General features: G+C 36.2%; 1 long non-coding RNA gene across 1 annotated transcript in view; it reads left to right on the top strand.

The window, feature by feature from the left end:
- LOC121077375 overlaps window positions 1–14,226 on the top strand; it is a 71,253-nt gene that overhangs the window by 20,526 nt on the left and 36,501 nt on the right. The window contains exon 2 of the long non-coding RNA XR_005824004.1: window positions 5,228–5,277. This is a non-coding gene — a long non-coding RNA (uncharacterized LOC121077375). The remainder of the gene's footprint in view (window positions 1–5,227; window positions 5,278–14,226) is intronic.

Genomic DNA, 14,226 nt, shown 5'->3' with positions numbered 1-14,226 from the left:
TTACATTAGTATTCTGAATCTTCTGCACTTCTTTTGTGGAGGAATTGCTCTCTAACTTCAGCAGTAGATTTCTAGCTCTAAGCCTAATACAAAGGGAATGCAAGGGAGAACCTTCTATTTACTGCATTCTCTGCTGCTGGAAAGCCAGCAGAGGGAACTTAAGTAACAAACCCTCTTCCCAGAGCTTATTAATAATACAAAGGTACATAAACAAATCAACAAAACTCTGCCATGATAGCCTATTCCCTATGGGAAACAGGAGGGAAAAAAAAATCAGTAGCTGTTGAATGGAAAAGGATAAAATCAGTATGGAAAGGAAATTTTTCTTCTAGTAGTTGAGTTCACTAAAATTAACAGCAAAAAATTAGTATCTTAAAATCCAGGAGTCTATCAAATTTGTAGAGGAAAATATGGTACCACTACGTTTTTAGTTTTTTCTCCATACCTAAGAGACTTACTGAGTTTGGCTTTTCCTTTTTTTAAGTGACTTCAGATTTTCAAAAAGTAAAGTAATGATGACTTCTTTCCTGCTTTGCATACCGATGGCTTACAGGTGCTGGGACTTCAGCAAAAATACTCAGTGTTTTTACTGATCTTTCTAATGCAGTACAATAAAATCCAAGGAAGGCCTAAGTCCTTTTATTTCTTTACCTATCTCAGCTGAGCAGTCAACACTGTAGAAAATAAGAGACGAACAAGCAGGAAAACTCTCTTTAAAGGAGCTACATGAGGTCACCAAGTATCTGACTTTTTCAAATAAAGCAAACAACTACTGTGCTCCAGGATCACTTCTCAGATGAGTGGCAGAGCTGGGAGAATGCTAGTTCAATTTGCATGGCTTCCTATGCCAGCCTGGGGAGCTTAATGCACTTGTTTCAAATGTAATGTGCATAGCATCTTACTATTTCAAGGGTGTAAATTGTTGGCATCCTTGGGGAAGATAATTTTGGGAAAGGATTCAAAGGTCTGGAAGAGACATGAGAAGAAGTCATGGGAGTGTCCTCAGATGTTTGTTTTTTATTGTTATTTTTATTTTTATACTGAATATTTATAGCAGTGTTTCTGTTGTAGAAAGGTTGGGTTTTATTTAAGTTATGATTTCAAAGATTTACTGAAGATGTGATGGCTTTCTAGAAAGACTGATGAGTATCTAAGAATTTTATAATGTCAAATTCTGCTGTTAAAACCCAATATTGGTTGTACGCTGACCAGTAAGCACTCTGTAAAAAGGTGTCCTCCCTCCTAGTTTTTCACTTGAAACATCTAATTAGAGAACAGTTACTGAAACAGGTGTCAGTGTTCTATAGACTTGTTGGAAGTATGGTTAATTTACAGTTCCACACAAATTTATTTCATATTGCCACTTCTAAGCCCCTAGTTTGGGGGTGGTCTGCTTGTGCAAGCCTAGCAAGTTATGCACAGTTTTTATTTGTTTTTATCTCTATAAATAAATTTGTTTTATGGCTTTGATAACAGGAAGCTAGACCCCTCAATAAAATTTTGCTGAGTTCCTTTCCTCCTCTATGGGTCAATACACCACTTGGCTGCCTGCCTCTTAGCAGCCAAGCAATCAATTCCCTTAAGAAAAGACAGACTGATTTCCAACTTGCTGTGTACTTAATAATAGGTTCAGTTCATTCCATTGTCAAAATGATTTTATTTTGCTGAGATAATCTCTTTCCAGTAGTCCTAAAGTGTCATCTTGTGGTTGGTACTGGTTATGATTTTATATCAAGAGAAAATGTACCTAAGCACCAAAACCAGAAAATCTAAGTTCTCCTCTGGATATTAATAAGGTTAAACTGGGGAGTCAAGATTTAAGAGACTGCATCATTGGGGGTTTACTTTAGAAATACCTAATGGTAGGTAAAAACTAAAATTTACTAAGAAGTTCATAATTCATTTGGAAGATACCAATAGACTTTTTTGTGGTTAAATGTCTTCATATGTTGTAAGGATGCATAAAAAAAGTCGTAATGAATTATTAGATCTTCAAAATGCTCATTGGGTTGCTATGTAATCCATCTTAATTTCAAACTTTAATGAAACAAACAGAATTGAAATATCATCAGAACTGAAATAATTAAACTATCACACTGGTCCCAGGGTAACAGAGCTCAAATATAAACTGGCTTAAATTAGCACAGAGCATCTCAGCTTGCTCAGCTATGCAGTCAATCTGATGTTCCTTCTGAGGGCAGTAAAAAGCCATTTTGAGTGTTTTGAGACTGAATAGCCTACAGCATCTTGCATCAAGCAAAGGAATCCAAATCTTCTAGAGGGATTTCCTCTGGGAGCTTTGAAAAATGGTGTGGGGAAGAGCTTTGGCTGTTGCAATATTTTTGTCTCAACATTTTTGCTATGGCAGTTTGTTGCTATTTTAAATTATTTTGCTTTGATATATTTACTAGGAATAGAAACAATTTTGACATTTAGCTTTTACAGTTTAAGGTTTTTTTGATAAATTTAAAATTGTCCTAATCCCAATTCAGAACTTTGCCAAGCTCTGGAATTTGCATTTTTAAATCATTTAGATAAGAACTGTCTGTTCTCTACACTTACATTTAAATCACTCACTGATATTATAGCACCTAGATTGTGGTTTTTTTTCCATATTTGTGAGATTCTTCTTGGAAAAGATATTTATGCTTCCTGCAAAATTGTACACTATCCAAAACTATTTTCAAACAAGCAAGATGAAATTTCATCTCACTCAAATGCAAAACAGTCCATTTGACCTCAAATGTAGCATTTTATTTTCAGACACTTGTAATTTTTTCATGTTTCTGTTTCCTTTTTTTTTTTTTTAAAGGCAAAGAATAAATGATTTTATTCATAGGAATGAAGTTAGTATTTCCACTTCTACAGCAATTCTAGCCTTACAGCTTCTGTACCAAATGAGGGCAATCCAACTTCAATTTTAATTCCTTAAGAAACTGAAAAACTCTCTCTTTGCTCCAGTGTAGTTCTCAGACTGAGTTATTTTGGACTTCAGGAATTATGATAGTTTTGTGCCCATTCTCTCCTACTGGGAGTGTGCCAGTTTCTGTGGTCAGAAACGTGTACTAGATCTCAATTTCCTATCTCACATGTAACTGACCCAAATATTGGGACATGGAACCATGTATGTATTCCCTGCCCCAAAGCACTTGAGATCTACGTCCAGTTGCAAAATCACCAGTGTAATTAATGCACAGACAAGTTGATTCTTCAGAGATAAGAGCTGCTAAAGAAAAGAAATTTCTGCTATGAACACCCAACGCTTTTCCTTAAAACAAACTTGTGTAATATTTTCTACTGCAGAACATCTCCCTAAAGTACATTTTTGAGTTGCAAGCCATGAATTAGCTAGCAAAGATATCCACTACAGTGTTAACTCCAATGAATTCTGCTTGTGAAGTACTGCTAAAGGAAATAGGTATTGATTAAAGATATTGATTTCTGACAAAATGGAGGACTTGTCTCATTGCTGAATTTTGAATCTTTAAATAAGAAGACTTTAAATAAGAAGACTTGATAGCAGTTGCTAAACCCTATTGTTTGTATTGCAGAGGTATCCAGAATCCCAAACTGAAATGTTCCACTGAACAGATAGACATTAAAAGTATTTTTAAAATATATATTAAAAATAAATAAATCACCAGTAGAAAGAGAGAATGGAATGAAACCTAAAACTACCTGTTTCATGGATTAAACCTATTCTTTGATTTGTGAGAACATTTGGATCTTTGTCTCCAAAGGCTAAAACTTCCTAGGTCAACTGAGATTGTGCAAGAGCAACTACAAAGATGACCTTGGCTTTTCCTGGAGATGATCGTTCAAATGCTTAACCAAATCCTGCCTACTTTAATATTTCTTTGATTTCACCTAAGATTCTCCGTCTGCTTTAACTGTGAAAAATTTTTAAATGTATATTTATACAATCTTTTATGGTCTGGTTATTGAGACACTGTCAAAACATCATAATTACACATCACTGTTTTTTTTTAAGTCCACTAAAATTCTTCAGAGAACGCATAATGTTTTTTTGGGTTTCTTTTTTTTTTTTTTAATTGAGTCTGACCCAGGCACAAGATCTGATTTCATATCAGAAGACAAGTAATTTGCAAATCTTTCAGGCACGATTACACAGTTACTTTCTAGGATTAATTACTGCAACTGTTTTCTCATTGCCCGCCATAACCCTGACACTCTTTTACAGTTTCCATAAGTGACACAGAATTCTGCTCCTAGACTATTTTAATCTTGTATTACTAGCTTGTCACCACGTTTGCCCACCTGGCAAATATTTTGTTAACATCAGTATCATGTTGCATGTAATATTATTTTACAAATTCCATATCCTGTGCACAAGCTTCATGTGTTCTTTCTTTATGCTCGACTGTGTATCTTTCTGGTTATTGGTGCTGTTTTCCCTGTCATCCCTGAGTATTACCTGTGGGGTTTTGTGGCTTAGTTGATATGTGCTGTTTATGTTCTGTTACAAACGTGATCAGATGTTGTCAGGTCTGACCTAGTACTCACTGAAGTCAATGAGAAGATGTACGTTGACTACGTTCGTTCTAAAAACTCAGTTCTGTATGTATCTTAATTCCTGTTTATAATATAATACTTGGAACAGTATATCTTAGACCAGAGACACTGATATCTTGTGAGTAAAAAATTCATGGCAGGCTACTGAAAAGTCAGCCTAGCTTGCTGCAGACAGGCATTAATGCAATTTTAACTTAAATGTGATGAATTCCTGAAGGAATTTGATGGAATTCCAATATTACATAAATGTTCGTGTATTCAGCTTAGGTAAAGAAGCTTGAGTCAAACTCATATTGTCAACGTTCCTTATGTTCAACTCTGGTACAAGTTCTGTTTCAGATATTTTTTGCAATAAAGCTAATGAGATTAATGTTTTTATTACTTTTATGTTGAAAATATTCTTCAATATCACTGAATAATTCTGTGGTTTAAATAATGAGGTATAGTTAGTGGTCCCAAAGAAGTCTTGCTGCTGATTGTGGAGAATCCATTCATTTTGGATGCTAGCTCTTAGTTTTTCTAGCTTTCAGATAACCTAGAAATACATCAGACGTTTTTCTTCAGTGTCAGCAATTGCTGTGGCTGTTACAGGATTGTTAGTTAACTATTTGCAAAACTGGAACAGAGTTATAGTTTAAAACAATAGTGAAATTGAATGTCTAACCTTCTTATCACTGTCTGTTGTTCTGTGCAGAGAGCGAGGATCATCATTGACCAAAGGATGGACCGTAATTTGAAATACAGGTATGTACATATGTTCAATCACCTTCTCAAAACATGAAGACGTGTGACAAGTGCCTGAAAATAGTTTGCTATTCATATTTTTCTGCATACACAGAAGGGAAAACTGTGCTTGACCTGCAGTAGTGAGTTTACCAGGGAACACAATTCATCTATCAAAATATTTCATAAGGGTTCCATCAAAACTACAAGATAAAGCTTCACACATTTTATGTAGGTTTGTCTGCTTCTCTCCAGTAGTCCCAGCTGGATACAAATATCTCTTATTTCATTGTCCCTGCACTCTGCAGGGATCCATTACTATTTCTACACATAATAAAATGCATCATGAGTTTGGGTGGCTCTGCCATCGAGTCCAGTTCAGCCTTTTTGAGTTTTACTTGACATAGTGCCTTTGAAAACAAAACCTAATATATGAATGAAATCCAGCCCCACTACTTCACTTTGAATGCCCTCTTATCATTTAGTATTAGTACACTATTAAAAAGTGATGCTTCATTTTGGTCCTAACATATAGCAAGTGGGATGCTAGCATTTTCTTTGCTTTCTTAACATATGTAAAACAAAACAGGAACTGTTGATTTGTTTTAAGTAATTTTCATTGTATTTGAGTGGGACAAAGTGATTTGTGTATACAATTTTGTTTCTTTTCGCTTGCTGAAAAATGTGTAAAACTGCACCCCTAAAAACATTCATCAGGCCTTTCTTCTGCAAAATCAAATTATGGTATCATCTCTGTTTTCAGACTGGTAAGATAAGCGTGTTGGAGGAATTTCATTGAAAGTAAATTCTGATATAAATAGAAATTGAAATGTGTAAAGGCAAAGATACTTTCAGGGTTTAATTTGAATTTACAGTTTGAAGGGGGGGAGGCAATTTGTTGTTTTAATAATGAAATTGTAGTTTCTTTGTTTTTTTTTTTTTCCCCTAGTCTATTAAATCTGTTAGTAGCTGTTAAGCTGAATATTTTTCCAGGATGTTTATTTACACAAATTGCTATCCAAATAAAACAGGACTATTGGCGTATTCAAATATTTGTCACAATGCACTGCTCATCTTTCTCCCTTCTAGCTATAGGCTGTGGTTGTCTCTGCTTTTAGGGGATCTATTCTTTGTATGTGATTAACAAAGTATGTGAAGCAAAAGTTTGAGGTGAACAACTAAAATTAGGAAAGATCTAGTTAATCTTCCCTATACTGCCTCTCTGTGTATCAGTCTAATGGAAGCCACTCCTAAGAAAGCTTCCCCAGGGCCTTAGAAAGTGCTTGATGTGAATGGCAAGGCATGCAAGTAACACATTGCTCAGTGATGTGTACTGCATGTAGGCTGTGGCCATTAAAAATGAGTAATCTCAGTATTTTATTTTTTCTTAAGAGAAACTTAAGCCTTTTTTTAAAACTGCAAGCAAATCAGTGATCATTTCTGATGCAGTTTCTTAGCCTGGAAACATAAAGGAGGCCTCCCTATCTGTCCTTATGAGGTAGTGATACTTTTGCGATGTTTTCTTTGACCCAAAATCTGCAAAAAATCAAAAGGAGAACAGACCAGATTCAACGTACGTCATGTTTTGAACTGAAGTACCAGCTCATTACCCACCTCATTTCTCCCTACCTAGTTTTCCTTGCTGCAGCATCAGCCTGCCATACGTCAGTGTTGTGAGTTTTCTGTGGAAACAGCCTGTTCTCAGCGTAGGGAGGTCCCAGTAAAGTGGGGCAGTGCTGCATGCGTTGTGCCATGCAGGGGTGTGCTCATCAGAGGCAAATTCCCTGGACTGACATCTAATGCCTGATCCTTTCTCACTGGATGTTTCAAGCACCGCCATCATAATAAACTGTATCTGTTCCCATGGCACTGCACTGAAGACTTGCATCAATGTGGGAGTAAGCTACATGTCATATGTATCAGCTCTCACATGTTTTTCAGGCATTGGGCACACACTGCTGCTTGATTTGTTTGAAAAGGCAGAGCTTTGTTTTTTGGCTTGGTTTTCTTCAGTAGACCTCTGACAAAGGCCTTAATTCCCAAAATGGGAAAAGACTAGCAAAGGAGCCCTTCTGTATTGTATAAGAAATTTCTAGATGGAATTGAAAATACATTTCAGCACTGAACAATATAATAGGTATGAAAAATCATATGAGGTTTGCATTAAAAAAGGCTTTCTTCAAGGGTTACTCAACTATTTTTAACCTCTCGATCTTCTATTTTAACTCCACCCCTTAAGAGCTAAAGTAGCAATCACATTAGCTAACTGCCTGGTGGGATTTTTGGTCTTCGGCACGTTACTGGATGACTTGCTTTTAAAGCGTGGTGCAAGTATTTTTAAATGAATTAAGTCCCGAGAGTTAGGAAAGACAATAAAAGTTCAATTTAAACTTTAAGAAAATGTGCTGCCAAGCATTAATAAAGCATTAGTTGGATATTACAGGGTCTTGATTTCATTTTCTCCTGGAAGCTCTGTATACCTATGCATGAATGTTATCACTTCTGACTCCGAAGTGCTATCCCAGGCACCTGCGTCACTGAGCTGGGGGAGTGCACTGTAACAACCACCAAATTCCCCGAACATAATTCTCCTCCTGCAGCTTTAGTCTTTGTGAAATGACATGTAAATTATGCACGTGGACATGATTGTGATGGTTACATTATATGTTCCTAAAAGGGATAGCCAGCTCGATATCCTTTTGTACTTGACTGACACCATTTAGAAACTATCATTAGATGACTGTTAATTGGGTTTATTATATTTCCATTATCACAAAAAGATCTGAGCTATTATAGATGGATAGAACTAGCTCTGTTTCTAAGTAGAGCTATTTTTAATGAAGTCTTTTTCAACTTCTAGAAAGAAGTTCTGGAAAGAAAATGTGTATACCAATCACTTCGAAGCCTGAAATGCTAAGATGTGATTAGCTTGAATGGTTGACTAGTCATGATTTCTTCCCTTAGGGGAAAAACAGATCTGAGTAACAGGTACTAAGATTGCCTTTTATGAAGACTTCAGTTTATAGATATGTAGAGACAAAAATCCTTACAGAAATTAGTGCTTAGAAGATGAAGCATCTTCTTGTAGCTGGGTGATGACTGAAATGTTTGTTTCGTGCCTTGAATTTCCTTTTTGTCAAGTCCTTTTCTTAGGCTGTCAGATTATTTCTGATGTGCAATAAATTAATGACAGCTGTGACTAACACTGGCTGATGCTATCTGTTTTGAGGACTTTTTAGCATTAATCTGTTAAAACCATCTCAGGAATATCTTCAAAATGCTGAGGACTCCTTTCCAGTCCATTCCCAACATGTAAATTTGGCATCCTCCTCCTTATCTTTAAGATCCTCAGGTAGATTCCTGATTGTGGTTCACATACTGCATATTTGGGACCCAAAAGCAACATGTTCATAAATTCATTGTTCCTAAATTAACACAAAATCACTGCAAAATTTCATGTGTTAAACCAGGCTTTCCACAAAATCAAGGTATTTCTGAACCAAGTGCTCCAAGTAAACAGTCACTGATAGTTTAAGGTGAATGACTTTAAAATGAATTATGTAGCAAAAACCTCCTTTTCTGTGCTGTCTTGCCTCTAACTTTTTAACATTAAAGTTATAAACCCTGTGTGGGGATATGTGATAAGATTCTGTATGTCATTACTAATAACATAACAATGCTAAAATTCTTTATGTCAAGCAACACAAAATTAAGCAAGCTAGACCTTGAGTTCAAACAGAAGAGGTGGTTTTAATGTAAATTAAAACAGATTCTTGCTGCCCACTAATCAAGTGTTTACCTGTTTCCATTAAAACTGCATTGAATTTAATCAGTATGCTTTCTAATGCATGCATTTCTCTCTAAATAAGAAGCGTATTTGTCATGAATATTTAAATTGGATTTTAAATCCATGAAAGTTTAATTTAAATAAAAAGTGGTGTTTTTCAGGGTTGAAAGTTTAGTGTCTTCAAATTCTATTCAACAGTTGTAAGCAAATTTTAAAGTTAGCAGTCTTGAGGGAATCAATCTTAGCATTTAGGATTAATTGTCTTTAATTGAAAGATGTTAAAATGTAACTGCACATTTTATGTACTGTTACGTGTACATAAAACTTAAATATTTTTTCTTATAGCTAAACAGAGCTAATGAATAATTCAGAAATTAGAACAGTACAGAATATCTTAATGTAAAAATGTGTGTATGGCAATAACTTCTAAGACACGTTTTGCAGTTTTCACTCTAACACTGAGGAGGGTGTGGGAGTAATATTCTTTATATAATATTCTGTCGTGATATTCGTAACTTTTCAATATACATATGTAAACTCCAGGTTTGTTTTTGTGATTCCTATTCTTATCACGGAATTGTTTATATTTCCAGTATATTTTTGTTTTGTAATGATAAAGAATTGAGTTCTCCTATACAATAGTATTTGCTAAGAAACCAGACCAGAATAAATGTCCATTAATTTTGCGTGAAAAAGAATAACGCAGTTGTCTAAAGCAAAAAAATCTCATTCTTACCTATTAGTTGAACTAACTGGTCACTGTGAATCCTACAAAACTGGACATTTGTAGAGTCCTAGTCTTCGCTGTAGTTTGCATTTCATTTTATTGATAAATAATTCCATTCTTGTTAGAAACTCCTTTATTGTTCAAGATAGCTGTGCTCCAGATATTTTTTATTTTGCTATTACTGATTCAGATATTGGCTATTGATGGTTTCACATGATTTTAATGGATTGTTTTAAAGCAAGCACAGGCAATTGGGGCTTGAACTGCATATTTGATTCAAGTGATCTGAACAAAATAGATCAGTGTTGAAAATGATCATATTTTTGCTGTATAAATTACTGAATCAATGTCACATCTTAAAAGAGAAATGTAATAGATACATCCATAAAATATGTAGAAGCCTTAGTCAACTCAAGTCCTACACTAACTTGAACATGGTACAAGTCCAGTGGGATACGGGACAACTTATTTGGATGGGGTTTATCCTTAATGCTGACAACAGTAAAAGCAGCAAGGACCTGAGTCAAGACTGTACTTATAGGCATTGAATTTCTGACAGCATGAATTTCTCACAGCAGTGCAGCCACTGTCAGGTTTTCAAATATACATTGTTTATTAGAGGGAAGAATGCCCTTGGTAAATTTTGGTGTTGGAATAACACAGCACAGGTAGCTTTACTCCCCTTTGGGACCAGGTTTGTCCTGCTGTCCTGGCCATTGTCAGGATCAGGGTTGGTTTTTTTGTGTGCATTAGAACATAGTGTTTGAGCAGAGAGAAGTGGCTAACCGAACCTAACTGCATCTTATTCAGATCTCGTTGGGGAAAAAAAGGTTTGCCTATGGTAATTCCTGTGAAGGAGTATTATAAATTCATACACACATAAAAATGCAGCACTTCATGCTGTAGGTAGAACCCAAAATTCGAGGAAGCAAGGAGTTGGCAAAGCATGAATAAGTTAATTTATCTTCAGCAATTTAGAGCACATACTGTCCTGATTTAGCAGTCCTGTCTCTTCATCGTAAGCTAAACAGACCAGTGACAACTCAGCTTCCTGTGAGCAGGTGATGTTTCAAGGCAGCTGAAGTGAAGCACTTAGCAAAATCTTGGTTCTGTTGAAATTGAATTGACAGTTATAAAGGACTTGAGTGAAGGCAGAAAAATGCCACCGCTTTTCCAAAACTGGGGCTACATTCCTGCATGGCTCTGACTTGCTTCTATTTGGCCTTGAAGGTTCATCCCAGATAAGCTGGCAGCAATGGAGTCGTATTGAAGGTGTATTATTCATGATGTTCTTTAAACCAGCACACAAGTGCCTGCAGCAAGGGCTCTCAGCAGGCTGGTTATCACCACTTGTCTCCCTCGCAGGGGTCATATATTGCTGCTTTGTCACTGAGTCAGTTAACTGTTGCTGGAAGAAGGAAGGTTGGAGGTAAGCAGTGTAAATGTTCCTGAACAGATGCATTGTACCATGATACCGTCTGTCACTCAAATTCACCAGGTGCAGAAAATGTTATTCCTTGCTAGAGGAGCATTGTTTGAGCAGTTTGAGGGGCTTTCTCAGTATTAAATGCTAATGCATCCTAACAGACATGATACATGGCAAAGAAGTTACCTGAGGAAGAAGCAGCAGACATAGGCAGGGGTAAGCCTTGACAGGGGTTGTTTACACTATGGGCAAAAGAAATCTTGAAAGCCTTGGAGCTGATGGCAGAATTCCCTTAAGCTTTAATGAAACTGGATTTCACTCTGGATTCTTACTCATGACACTTGCTTCCTCCAAATTTTATGTCCTCTCTTCTTCCCTGCCTTTCTTTTCAACAGTGCTATTTGAGTGTCATTGAGATAGAGCAATACAGCTGCTTCCAGGCCATGGTTGAAGGATTTGGTCACAAGAGGTGTAGAAACAGCCTGTGAAAGTGTCAGAACTAAGTCCTGAATGCATTTCACAGATATTAGTTAATGTCTTCATGACTGGACTGCCCCCTTCTTCCTCTACTTTGCTGCCAGCATCCCTATTTTGTTTTTTGAGAGTAATTTGGCCCTGTATTATCTGAAAATTGAACGTGAAATTAAGATTCTTTTGTAGGAATTTATGATGTTATTTTTAATAAGCTCTTGAATAATTAGAAACTGAAATGAGCTTTCAGACTGACAAATTTGTTAGAAACATTAGAGTATAGTTATGGTGAACTGTCTGAATCTTGGAGAGAAGTCAAACTCCTCCAGCTAAAATATATTTGAGTATCTTTTTTTGCCATCAGTTATTATATAAGGTAGCTTTTTAGGACTTCTTTGTGGAGTTTGGTACTTCACTCAGGTGTCACTAACAGCCATTGTAGTAAACAAAAGTGATGTTTCCTTTTATTACTTTCTCTAAAGTTGCCTAGGAAATGATGTATGTAAGCATGCTTCATTTCTGTTTTTTTTTTCTATAAGGACTATTTGCCATACTGGTGTGAGTGCTTCAATGAGAAACTCCTCTCCTTCACAGCCTTCATCCGTTCAAGTGCCCTTAATCATGAAATTTTCTTCACTTCATCCTTAAATTCCTTCACAGACATCTTGTCTTAACTTTGCTGACTTCACTGTTATGTTTTTATTGAATATGGCTTTGTTCTGTTTCATTTGTAATTGTGCTTTTTGTGGATTGGTTTCATGGCTGAATATTATTCATTTAATGAATATATACCTCACACATATGTGCCTTTTTGACATGCACAGCTAATTTTCATGTTATAGAGAAATGTGGTCTATGCTCTATGGCATGTAGCTTTCGGGGATGATTCTCAGACATGTATATAATTTCTGCAAAGCAGAGCATCTCCTGCACATCCCTATGCATTGAACAGTGTCTAAATATATTTCTGTGAGTTCAGTGAAATTTTCAGAGGCTATGTAATGTCTAAACAGACAGAAAGATGGGTTTGTGTACTCAGCTTGGCCAGACTTAATCCTTGTGACAAGTAGACAGTCAAGCTGTTGAAGTTAGTGTGTAAAGTGGCCAAAAAGGTATTTTTCTAGAGTTTTCAGAAACATCACAGAAAAAAAAATATATGTAACCTCTGAAAGAGATCAACAACATGGATGGTATTATGCTGACCTCTGGGATCACTGAAGAGGTCAGACTATCTGAACTGTTCTGAATTCACAGGTAAAGGGAAGAAGAGCAATGGCTTTATTTAATGTACTTGTCTTCATCATGCCCGTACAACAGAAACCTCACTGCCTACAGACTTAAATGAGAAATGTATGGAGGTGACTTCTGCCTCATGCTCTTGTCAGGAATTGGGTTGACTGCTGTCAGAAACCACTAGCAATGGCTTAAAATATTGCATCATCTTACAGGTAGGATTTTTGTAATGAATAAAATAAATGAGCTGCCTGTACAAGTCGCGCGTTCTGAATCTGACTATTGCCTCACTGTAGATATCAAATGATTATGATTAGATAATTATGATTCGCTAGCATTGCTACTTCGTACAGGTAAGTGTGGCTACATGTAATTCAGTAAAACAGATATTTTAACATGCAGGTAATACCAAAGCACTTATTTCATGCTGGAAAACCTAATGGTTGACTTATTGCCACCTCTCGCCATCCATCTTCCCCCTTACCCTTCAGTACTTTCTTTTTTTAACATTCTCACAGAGGCAAATAAAGTTTTAGAAGAAATGAAAATCATTACCTTTTTGCTGACAGTCAGAATGGTAGAAAGGCTCCATCTTCCTAAAAGGATGTTGTTTTCCATACAGTTTTTGCATTTAAAGGTTATCTTTAGATTGAAAGAATACCATTTTCTTTCTCAGACTCTGTTGAAAGGATTCCTTCCTCTAACTTTTTTTAAATAAAGGAATTCAACACTAGAATTTTTGAAATATTATGCCTATACTACATAAACCTTTTTCGGGGCTGGGGGGGGGGGGTGGAAAGCATGCAACTTCCCATGATATCTCTTGTGGACCATGGCTGAGAAGAGAGTTTCAGAAACCCAGGACTGCATTTGCTGACTGGGTGCAAGCTAAGAACTGTCTCAAAGGCCAGTTGTTGAAGAAAAACCTTTCTATAGGAATTCCTGAAATTCACCTTTTATTTTTGTTTTCTATATATATTTCTTCCCTACAAAGCAATTTTGGCTTAATGTTTACATTGCCTGTGAAGCTGACTTTTAACTGTGTCAGTTGATCCTTGTCTTAACGCAGCGTAGAGAAACTAGCCTGTTTCCTGTTGAAATGTTAGTTCTACAGGTTTAAAAAACAAATCAGTAACTATATTACCTTGTAGTTTTATAGTGCATTTCTCTTAAATTCTAAAGCATTTTACCTGGTGGATCATTGTGTCAGCACTGGCCAAAATTATCAAAACCAGTCTCGTGCCAGATGAGGAGCAGCGATGGAGAGGCAGGCTTATTCTTGTGTTCTTACTCTTGAATGCAGTTGTTAGTCTCTAGCTTCTGACT

Source organism: Cygnus olor, chromosome 13 (genome assembly GCF_009769625.2).
Source record: "Cygnus olor isolate bCygOlo1 chromosome 13, bCygOlo1.pri.v2, whole genome shotgun sequence".
Taxonomy (NCBI): Eukaryota; Metazoa; Chordata; class Aves; order Anseriformes; family Anatidae; genus Cygnus; species Cygnus olor.
The sequence above is the reverse complement of the archived record's forward strand: the minus strand, read 5'-3'. Positions and strand labels throughout refer to the sequence as shown.